This window comes from Botryllus schlosseri, chromosome 10 (assembly GCF_051294905.1).
Source record: "Botryllus schlosseri isolate E-star chromosome 10, Bs_hap1, whole genome shotgun sequence".
Lineage (NCBI taxonomy): Eukaryota > Metazoa > Chordata > Ascidiacea > Stolidobranchia > Styelidae > Botryllus > Botryllus schlosseri.
In genome coordinates this window covers 28,447,066-28,459,232 of record NC_137245.1, presented here as the reverse complement: position 1 = coordinate 28,459,232, position 12,167 = coordinate 28,447,066, and the positions used below count along the sequence as shown (strand labels likewise).

General features: G+C 40.5%; 1 long non-coding RNA gene across 1 annotated transcript; it reads right to left on the bottom strand.

Moving 5' to 3' along the window:
• Positions 1-8,814: 8,814 nt before the first annotated feature.
• LOC145448857 (uncharacterized) lies at positions 8,815-10,805 on the bottom strand. Its single transcript, XR_013918042.1, has 2 exons — positions 9,948-10,805; positions 8,815-9,887 (listed from the first exon to the last, which is right to left on the bottom strand). It is a non-coding gene; the product is annotated as an uncharacterized LOC145448857 (long non-coding RNA).
• Between the last annotated feature and the right edge of the window lie 1,362 nt (positions 10,806-12,167).

The window sequence follows — 12,167 nt, the reverse complement described above, 5'->3', positions numbered from 1 at the left end:
TGAAGTGCCGATATCTTCTTTAATCTGATAGCGGATACCGATATTCAACGTGTGATATCGATTCGGTAGAATCGGTCGGACTCTACCAATAAGATTAGAGCTGAATGTAAATTGCATAGTGCCTTTCAACGCATTGGAAACCATCCCCGTATGAGTCATGATTATTGAACAGTTTAGTGCAGCAACGGTCAATTTTCATTGCAGTGGGAAAGGAATTATTGATGACCGTCTTGATTAAAACAGCAATTGTTTACGCCGATTGGGTTTTCACAATTCCCGTCAGATTCCCCGCCAGACTACGCTGGTGACATCGCTGACTCAGCTCGATGATCGCATAATTATGGTTGTGCGAGATTCTCTCCTCCGCAATTGGAATGATATCATTGCCCAAAACAACCTACTATACTAGTTATGTATTTGCGATCATTTTTCCCTTTGTGACTGCAAGTCTGCCTAGTTTATTCTCTCATTTTTCTCAGAGAGATAATTAGGAAACAGGCTTACATTTTACAAACTAGCAGCAAACTGATAATGTATTACGACACAAAGACTCTTTGAACAGTTGCTGTGACGTCCTGACTCAACTCGGCGCTGATCTTGTGATCTTTGTCATGTCGTAATGCCGAGCGCAGAAAATAAGAGGTGCATCTTTGCAAACCGCGACAAAGGAGGTGGGGAGTGGGCTGGCGCGATACGGTTTCCTGAGATACTTACAAAGTGCTGGATTTTCGAAATGCACAACTAGAACTAGAACTAGAACTGCTCACTTTTCAAAATTCACAATTAGCAGTAGAACTGGAATTATTCACTTCTCAATACTAGAAACTAGAACTAGAATTACTCCCTTTTCAAAAATCCCAATTAGGAATAGAACTGCAACCACTCACTTTTCAAAATTCTCAACTGGGAATAGAACTACCTTTAGAAATTGGCAACAAACTACCTAACCTAAAACAGAATTAGATTCAACTACGAAGTAATTCATTCATTTTTATTTTATCGGAATCGGATAGCCTTCCACATAAACATCGGTCCAAGTTTGACATGGAACGGGTTTTAACCACAAAATCCACTGTTACTAATGATGACTCCGAGCTAGAAATGGCTGCAAGAGCATCACACAACAAACGCCGATATCACGATTTACGCCAAACGACGACACGTGTTTTCTAGCCGTTCGAAAACTAATTTTCTTTTAAATGCACAACTAGAACTAGAACTACACACTTTTCAAAATTCGCTACTAGAACTAGAATTACAACTACTCAAACAACCAGCAATTAGTTGATGGTCAACTAACTAGATCGGTAGTTTGTACAATGTACAAGACTCTTTCTTGCGCAATAATTAGGACCCATTATCCTTTTCACTCACTGATCCGATTTGAATGACTCTACCTATATTTTGACACTCTGAAATCAGTTTGGGCTGGGATTTGCAATTCGCCGCAACCGAGAATTGTTGTTTACTCTTCACCAAAGTCGTGACAGGATTTGATGATGCGTCGCACAAGCACTCGAATATGAATTATTAAATGTCATCTAAACGAGGCTCGATTGCGGCGCACTAATCGTGTTGCAAGTCAACGCACGTTCGGCGATCACCTCCGACGTTGCAAAATTCGGAGATGTATTTAGATTGCTTTAGTTTTGCACGATCGTATTTATTCTCATCAAAGAATGAGTTCTTGTACGTTTCAATTATATATCGAAATAAACCCGGTGAACTGACATATGTAAGCCGAAAATACCGTGGTCTATTTCCATATGAATATATTATTCAATTGTATACTGAAGCTTCGTACCTTCAAAAGTCTCTTTACAGCAATTTTGAATGCAAAATGACTCACAAATCATGTACAGAGGGCGCAAGCTTATCAAGAATTGTTTTGATCAATTGCAAACTCTCGCGGGGTTTTGAAGCGATAAGCCACGCAAGTCACCACACCAAGATAGAATTTCGTGCCGTGCAATTATGAACATGTGCCAGAAAGTGATTTCAGTTTCAACGTAAAATTAAAAAGCATGGAGAAGGCGGTTTACCTGTGCAGTGTGCATCAACATATATGGCAGGGGCGGGCAACTTCTCGAGTCGGCGGGCCGGATATAGGAAAATTAAGTACTTGGCGGGCCGGATTGCTGAATCGATACAATATTCGCCCATTTATCCACATTCCACATATACAAGGAATAAATCGCATTTATTGAATACATTTTAACGACAGTAATGTCACTTCAAAGCCATTTCTCGCCGATAATGGCGAAGACAATGTGGATTTGAGAATAGCATTGTCATACAGGCGCCGCCATGTCTGCTTCTATCTGATCAATCAACACACGGTGCAATCCTCAATTAAGATTTCAAGGAGTTCGATAACCCCGGTACCCCTAATTTACCAACACATATATTCGTTAGGGTTGAGTAGGTGACGAGATGGCATCGTTGTTCAACTGTGTGGCATGAGAAATTTCGATAATGAATTCATGCGGTCCGCAACCTCTACGAAATTTAAAAAGTGGCCCGCGACCCGTTTTGAGTTGGCGACCCCTGGTATAAGCAGTGTTTTCGTCTTACAAAAGACTAGAAGTGTGCCGTGCTACAAGTCGGCGGTTACAGAATGAAAAATAAGAAATATCAGCCTGGTGTAATTGACCATTGTAGTCGACAAACACCATGATTACCACAAACGAAATTAGGGTTGAGTACATCGCAAATGCCGATAATGCAAGTCTTCTCGCTTCGACGAACTTACGCGTAAGCTCCACTCTAGCACGCTGCGCATATACGTATATAATAACATGCACTTGCAGTCACTAAAATTTGACGTTGTAAGCTAGTGGGAAATCTCGGCAGACTAGAGCCGCGGGCCACATTATCATGTAAAACGGAAAACTGTCCACGGGCCGGACAAAATCCCTTCGGGGCCGGATCCGGCTCGCGGGCCGTATGTTGCCCACCCCTGATATATGGCGAAACGAATTCGCGACGGTCAACAATGAAGCATTTCAACGTTTGCACAAAAAGCAGTTTTTCTGTATAGACTTAGACATTCTTGAATCCAGACGACTTCAATGTCCAATTTGACGATATATTGATATTGAAATGAACCCGAGTATGCTAGACCAGGGGTTCTCAGCCATTTCTTGGCCGTGGCCCATTTTCCGGTTCGAAAATGGGCTGTGGCCCTCCTCTTATCTAGAGTCATAATCCCGTTCAATGCGTGTTAATCGACGGTGCCGATATATGTCTATTTCTCTAAAATATGCGCATTTTACTCTTAATATACCGATGATATTTAAATGAAGACTTCTCGGGACATGAAATCGCGCGAAGCGCAACGAAAATTTCAAAGTTGAATTAATATCCTCCAACAAACGACCAACGAAATAATCTTGCGCTCCCTCGATCTCTCACAATTTGGGATATGGGTGCGGCAGTTACGGCCCTGGTAGATCATAGGCTAAATCTCCTGTGTATATTATGATCGTCCGCTGCTCCATTCGCGTAGCGAAACACAATGATCAATGATCCACTGTGTGATTGGGGATTTAGTTCCACTATTGTGGGGAATAATATAATCATTCTGGACCAGCAGCTTCAAACAATTCATTAATGAATGGGGTACTGCAGAGAAGTGGAGGAGTTTTTTAATATGCATGCTGTGCAATGTACATTGTATGTCTTATACCAAACCAACTGAAGTTGCGATGTCAGAATATCCAATCCAGTGATACAATTAATTCATGTGAGTCTTACATTATGTGCAATGATTTTTAGGCCGGACATTTTAAACCGACTCCAAAGATTACTGCGCTCCGCTAAATCCTCACTCCATTACGATTCGTGGTAGTGGTGAAGTATACCTTCACCAGAAGTTGCTAATAATTTGCAATTATGGCTATTTTTATCTTACAATAATACGACCTGCCGAAGAAAAGTGAATCTATACGTCAGTGATCAATTGCAGTTCATTGCGAGTTTATTGCGCACCCCTTTCGACGATATACGACATATGACCACGCCGGAGTGCTTGGTTACTTCAGCATTACCGTCCAGTTAATATATACTCCAAATTATCTTGGTTGCTGTTAGCCGTAGGTTTTCATAACCAGTGGAAAAAGCCGCCGTTTGTCCGTTCCGTTTTCTACTTGTACATTATGACTCCGTACGTGTCACTACGTTTCATCAGACTCGAATGAAAAGGTTTATGAATATATTTTTAGCGTTTAACATAACAAATATAGCTAAACTTACATTAATTCTAAAATTTTCTAAATAACTTTGTGGCCCACCTCAAATGCTCATGTGGCCCACCCTTTGAGAACCCCTGTGCTAGACTGACACTTGTCAGGGTATAATCGCCATCAACTAGCAGAGAATTGGAAAGAACATTGTATATCAACAATGTTACAATATTAGGCTACAAAACATCACTACACTCCTAGCGAAGAGAGTGTGCAATGTGCAATTGTGCATTCACGCCCGTGTACCACTCGCGATATACGGGTGTGAATCTACACCCGTAGTATACCCAACCAGGATATACCTTGAGAGTTACCCCACATATACCACGGTACCACGTATACCACATACACCACGTTATAAATGAACCAACACATTTTAATCCAAATTATGCTTGTACGTATATACAAGGCACGTAGGAAGATCTGAACGTAGGCACGGCGGATTTATAACCGCGATATAATTCTGAGTTAGGTTGTGTTGTCATGTACCACATTTAGAGTGTGAACACACAATTCTTTTGCTAAGAGAGTATGTTCTTTTGAAATCTCGACTAGTTGGTGACGATTACCCCTGACGAGTATCAGTCGAAGATATTTCCAATGTGAATATTTTATACAATTGAAATATCTACTAGTTGCTGACGATTACGCACGACGAGTGTCGGTCGAAAATATACGGGTTTATCTCGATGCGAAAAAGCAGTGTCGTTTGCGAAAATTGTCCCGCCGAACGCAAGACTGAATCACGTTCAAGTGGTGCCTTGTTTTGGCGTCTGCGGCGTCTGTAGTAAGTGAGGAATGACGTTGCCTGTAATCAAAACTCCACTCGATCGGCGCTGGGCGTGTCAAGGGCCTTGGCCGATGCGGAAATTGGAGCAGGAGCTGGAGATCAGCTATAGAACGCATCCCGCGATTAAAGAGTAGTTAGGTGTTCCTGATGTAACGACATCAATGTTTTTTTACACAGCTAACTAGCGATATTTGTAACACAAGACCTGCTTTCGTTCTCTGACATAGTGGGCTCATATAATAATTGTTACTGACCTGGTGAACCTATAATTTACTATGCAAGCCTTCGGCTAACCACAAATTTTCGTCGAGTCTCAAAAACATGAATCTAATACTCACCTCTAATACATACTATAGAACACTGGTGCACAAAACGAACAGTGCATCAACAACAAACAAAACCAATAAAACTGATTTTCACACACATATAAAAATGATTATAATGAATAGTTACTGCAAATCAATATGACATCTATAACACGCCGATTACGCCGATGAGCTGACCAAGAGGAGCCTCGAACTATTGAGTTGCGTGGGTGTACTGTATGCATAATCGTTAGGCCCCGATAGGCGGCAATGTCACTTTTTAAAATTTTTAACGTTTTAAAGATGCAACGATTGATCGGCGTGCTCAACAATGTGCTTAGGCCCGCAACTTTATTCGCGTGTGAACACTGAACATGGAGTGACCTTGAAACTTTTAATGAAGTGTTACGATGATGCATGGACATGGACAATTGTACTGGAATTATGTCAGAATATAAGCATGGTTCTTCGTCAATTTGTAGTAGGCCGTAGATGTAAGAAAATCACTGTTTTCATGTTGACATCCAAAGTTCGTTTGAAATATCTACTAATTGATGGCGATTACGCCTGACGAGCATTACCCGAAAATACTCGGCTTCAACATACAATCGAATGATATATTCGTATTGAAATCAACCAGAATATATCATTCAATTGTATATATTGAAGTTCTGCCGCTCAAATACTCTACCGAACACGGCAAGCGTCGATAATCCACATTTAGAATAGAAGTAAAAAAAAAGTCAATAAATCGGCATTTTACGACGACCGTGCCGAGATTGCCGCTGATGTGATTTTTCAACTCAACGAGCTAGGCGTTTCGAAGGCGCGTCAGCGTCACAGAAAAGTAAATTTCATCACGATGGGTAAAAATTGGCGACGGCGCCACCAGTTTGCGACGTTTACTGCATAAAACAGACCTCCACTCGGTCTGCCTGAGGCGGTTCTTTTGCGGATAACCTGCTGATAATTGCTCGATTTCGCCATTTTGACGTGACAATCCTTCAGTCGCTGAGTTCTCGAGCGAGTTCCCCGTACGCAGGTCTGAACCTGTCACGGAGCTTCCTTTGTTTGGGCGATTTCGTCGGGCGATTAGATTTGAAAACATCGCTAATTTACGAAGAATATCTATACGAACGTGAAGAAAACAACATTAAAATAAAAACATACAGCTTTGTTTTCGCGCCAAATCCCAAGTCATTGATATGAAGCTACAGCGAGAAAAAGTGGTGTTGCAAAAATATTGTAGGGAAAATAGTAAGTCGAGTATTTTTAGTTGGATTATATCAGCTCGCATCAGCTGTTCTGTGCGTCACTAAAAATCTTTGTTTGGGAATAATTGTATATATTGTTCAAATCTGTCTTGTTTCCCTACGACCGTCGATATATGGCGACTAATCAGACTTGTACAAACTACTGGGTTTTCAAAATGCTCAACCACAACTAGAATTATTCACTTTTCAAAAGTCGCAACTAGAACTAGAACTACTTAAAAAAGAGTTTTCAGTTTACCGTCAACTTACCACAGATGGGTACTTTGTACAAGCATGATTTGCAATCTATCACAAAACACGACGATATACGTATATAATTACATACTAAATTCGATAAAATGTATTGATGACTTGCCGCATTGAAAACCATTTCCTCGTATTCCACGTATTGCCGAATAGCGATTTGATTTGCAATTCGCGGAAAGTAAAATGGCGGTAACGAGCCCTTTAGTAGAATTTTTGGCGCGGCTTCCATTGCGGTCAAAGTCCGAGATGTTCCAATGACAGTTACATAACAAGCACTCGATGAGCGGAAAGCTTGATTGGACGACAAAAAGAGAAAATAATGTATCACGGAAAGACGCGCGAGATATAGTTATACAAACCAACACACATTAATTGGCGATGTTTCGTTCGCTAATCCAATTGGCAAGAAATAAATTGAAACGTTCCCGTTGATGAAACACAATGCTTTCTCTGGTTTTTGGATGGTATCACGCGAAACTCCAAATCTGTACCCTTAATGAGCGTATGTGGTTAATATGCTTCGTGCTCATCCTAGATTCAACAATAATTGCCGATTTTGTTGTTATTCGCTGTCCATTTTGTACAGCAATAGTCTAATGTAATATATGAGAAGAGTGGTAGATTATTGTTTTTGTGACTCTACGAAAATTTGGGGTCCGCGAAAGCTTGCATATAGCGTAATTGTTCATGCAGGTTAAGAACCACGGTTCGAGATTTGAGTTTTTAATTACTAAAATACGCTCAAAACACGCTCATTGCTACTAAAAATCAATTTCTTAACGAGAAAAATAGTTTCGATACTATTATCCGCGGTGGAAGCCTTAAAACCTCGATCGGTCGTATCGCAGCAAACGAAACATGTATACTACAGTACAAAGCTACGTACGTATATGTGGAAATGAGATTTCCGTGAATTCGCGATCGACCCACAGCATCGTCATAAAGAGCAATGAAATAGGCGCGTTCGAACTGATACTCAAATCACCAACGTACTCAATTTTCCCAATCCTAATAAGAATGCGTTTCCTGCAATTTCCCTTTCATTGGAAGGGACCGCAACATCATAAAATACCGCTGTTTACGCGAAGGCAAATGTAGCAAGGGACAATTGCAGCTTCGGGACAAAAGGTTCCCATTTCATTTTCCTATCGCGCATTTGCAGATCCGTCCATCATCGCGAAAGAAGCGATCCGAACGCGTACTCACAACGTGAAGCGTCACTCCTTAGGCACGCCTGCATTGCGCAACAAAGAGACCTCGACCTGGGAGGGGCTCTGAATGGAATTTATTGCCGACGTGGTCGTTTTTGAAACGTTCCGCTGCGATGCCGAATCGGGAAACCTCCCCAAAGAGTACAGACCAGCGCACACGCAACGCCACGCCGAAATCGAACAGATCAGAATCTGAGGAACTGCACAATTTGAGACCAACTTCGCTTTGGTCATTTGTCAGCAAGGTTACCAGTGAATTCGGAACTTGGTAACTCTGCTTACTACGCACCCACTTTAGGGCATAATGACTCATGTTCATTTCCCAGCACGAACCAATGCTATTTCTGCATGAGAGCTATGGCGCTAATTCCTTGTGGAAAGGAGCGTATTGTTTCAATACTCCCTATGTCACAAAGCATTTTCGAATTTATTAATACAACATCGATGCATCGCTTTCATAACAATAATAGTTATTACATTTCAAATGACGAATTCAGATACATACCAAGCGCCGTATATTACAAATTCACACTCTCATTAAGTGAAACATTCATTTTTGTTATTAAGGAAAACTATACTGATGTATCGCTCTCATAATGCAATTAGTTATTACTTTCCAAATGACGAATTCATTACGTACCGAATTCAGTGGTGATATAGTCACCAATCAACATCGATTCCTTCACACACTCGCTTACTATCAACTCGCTTGCGAACTACGGGTCAGCTAGGAGAAAAAAGTCATTGACCATGAACGTATGGTTTATTACTAACAAGGCTTGCTAGGTTATCATTATGTTTAGCATGAAACAATGACAGCCCTCCTACAAAGCACATATGCTCAATTGTGCATTCGTACGCGCAGTAAGCGAAGAAATAGACACATCAGCACATGACGTGAACGTATAGCGCAGCGATCAATCAGTCGGTCAGTCATTTTATTTAAATTTTCATCAGGTCAATACATCACAAGATTGCGATATAATGTAGGTGGTCTTTCCATTAGACTCCACCTTCTCCAAAAACATGTACATTACACATAAGGGGCGTGCACATCGGATGAAAACGAATGGAAGATAACAGTCAGTCAGTCAGTCATTATATTGAATTGAGCAGGGGTATCAAACTCAACTTGCTGGGTCGCTGACCGGATTAAAACCTTTTGATCGCTCGCGGGCCGTACCAGTCAAATGATTCCAACCTTCTACCTCCAAACCCATGCCATTGAATACTTCATTATAAAGCCATATATACAATATACATAATGGTATGTTACATTACATTTCGGAGCGAAAATCAAAAGATGTGGGGGGCACAGCGCGATCTAGTGGCAGATCAACTGCTGCAAGGATGTGTATTTTAGAGATTATTTCTCACGCCTTGTTGCGTTAATTGACATTAGAACGTGTCAACATATTTTCAAATGCTCCCTCTTATTTGCTCTGGCCCGTGTTTTCGATCATTGTTTTTGTCACAATGATAACGCTACTCCCTATTATGATCATGTCTTATCAAAGAGCGATTGGATGCGCTCTTCTGAAGATGACATCATAAGTGTTTTTCGTCGATTCAGGTGTTTTCAACATCCCAAATCCGTTTCCAGGGTAACTGAAACATGATGGTGTAACTTGTAGACAAATTCATTCAAGCCTCTGCTTGCCCAAGTCTGACTTCATCCGCCTATTCATTCGTAATGATGTCGCTGGTTTTGCATTTTTAATCAAGCCCGCAACTGGTAACATGTTGACGTAAACGTTGTTGCGTACCGCACGAGTCACACGCAACGTTTTATGTTTTGATGGAGCCTGAGTTAGAGTCTGAGAATGTATGTCGCCATCAAAACATAAATAGGTGCTAAAATTGCAAACATCTGTTACCTTTCGTCCTGTTACTGGTCGCGTGGTTTCCACCCATGTACGCAGCGTATATGTACAATTTGTATATGTGCGTTGAATAATACAGTCGTATTTAAATGAACCCGGATATTTTCGGCCGGTACTGGTCAAGTGTAATCGTCAGCCACTAGCAGAGAATAAAGGAAAGAACATTGATTCGATACCCGGAAATAATGAGGTTTCTTTCAATATGGATACACACATACACTATTCAATTGTATATCGAGGTTCTGTACCTTGTCTAGTCATATATAAATGTATTACTCATAAATGAGTGAATAGTATATATTCATATTGAAATAAACCCGAATATTTTCGGGTGACACTTGTCAGGGGTAAATACAATGTACAATGTATACAATGTATACAATGTTTTTTCCAATTCTCTACTAGTTGCTGACGATTACCCCTGACGAGTGTCAGCCGAAAATATTCGGGTTCATTTCAATATGAGTATACTATTCAATAGTATATTGAAGTTCTGGCCCTCCTGGAAGCTGTTCATAAATATCTGTGGCTGAGATGCACGAGTCTTGTATCAATGCACGTCAGACAGATCCGCGGAAGTATCTATGGCGACTAAGTTCTTGTTCGACCACATTTCGATTCCGCGGTGAATATAATCTTGGTGACAAATAATCCAAAAGGCGAAGTTACGATCGCAGTAAAAGCCCTGGTGATTCCCCGAGGAGCGCTGTGTGACGGTGCAGACAGTAATTCCATGCCAGTGGATGGGTTCGAAACGGCGAATTATGAGACCATTCCAAGTTCGAAAAGCTACTCGTAAGTTCTGCATCAGCATACGACTACGAAAAAGTGGCATAAATCAGATCGGGGCGATTTTACGTGTACTGTACGTCGATATAGTTGGTTTGACCGACTGTGGTGTAATAGTCACTCTTTGTTGGTTGATATTAGCCATAAAAACATTCATTCATATAGAAGGCTTTGACTCAGAGCGTAAGGAGTGACTCATTTTGGACATGTCGGACTGTGATTCATCAAAATACGGTTCAATGCGACTCTCTGCGATTAAAGTCAACTCCGTGTTCACGCCCACTTTACACACCCATAACGATAAGTTACACGCGCGTGCGTTTCAATGGTTTCCAATGAATTCGGCATTAGAAATGTAATGATTGCTACTATTATCAAAGAAATGCATCAATATGGCATTAATGAATTAAAAATTGAATGTTTCACTGCAGAATATGACCGTGAATTGTGATGACTGGTTGCTGGATATGTATTTTTAGGTTTCTGACATGGCCGACGGGCAGGCTTCTCAACCACATTTAGGCAAACTAGTTGGTACTAATTACGCTACATCGAGCGAATGCCGGTAATGTGACTCTGATCTAATTTGTGAAATGTTTCTATGTTCTCATTTAATTCGAATCTAATTTCTGGATTTCCTGAAAATGGTACAGGAGAACTGCATCGTGCGAAACGAGCCAAGCTTAGTGTAGACAACTCCACAATCTCATGGAGTTGACAGTAAAATTTGAAGAAAAAAAAATTTTCTAATGAATTCAAAAATTTCAAATAGCTCTGCGTCTGCTTCTACTCGTTGCGATCGAGCCAAATTTGGTGTGCAGCGTTTTTGTTGGGCAATCTAACAATTTAATCAGTGAATACCCGGAATCCTGAAAAAAGGGTTATTTTTTAACAACCCTTGTGCACATTCATTTGCTCTTCTCGTGCTTATAAGGATGAAGCATGATTTGATATGATATGAACCTGATTTTTATTGCGTTTCTTTTGCGAATCCAGTAACTCCAATACAAATGTAATTTGGAATAAAAATGTAGCTACAATTATAATTATAATCTATATTGTGGAAAAGCTGAACATTTAATAATTGTTAAACTCTGTTCCCAAAGCTATATATTCATATTTTTCTTTTTTGCAACACAAACAACCAGAAGTGATCAAAATAGTCACCGTCGGTAATCAAGTAGAAGTGGAAGTACACATTTACAAGTATGTGAAGAAGTAAGTATTCTATGCCTAGTTTTGTCTACAAAACAAAAAATCTGTTAAGTACAAGCGGTCTAAAGTAGAACCCGACCGATATTGGATTTTTGGGCCGATATAAAGCCGATATCTAACACCTTCACCGATAACACCGATATATTAAGCCGATATTCAAATAAGATGGAATATATCTGAAAAGCGCATATTCAAAACTCCAGGGTATTT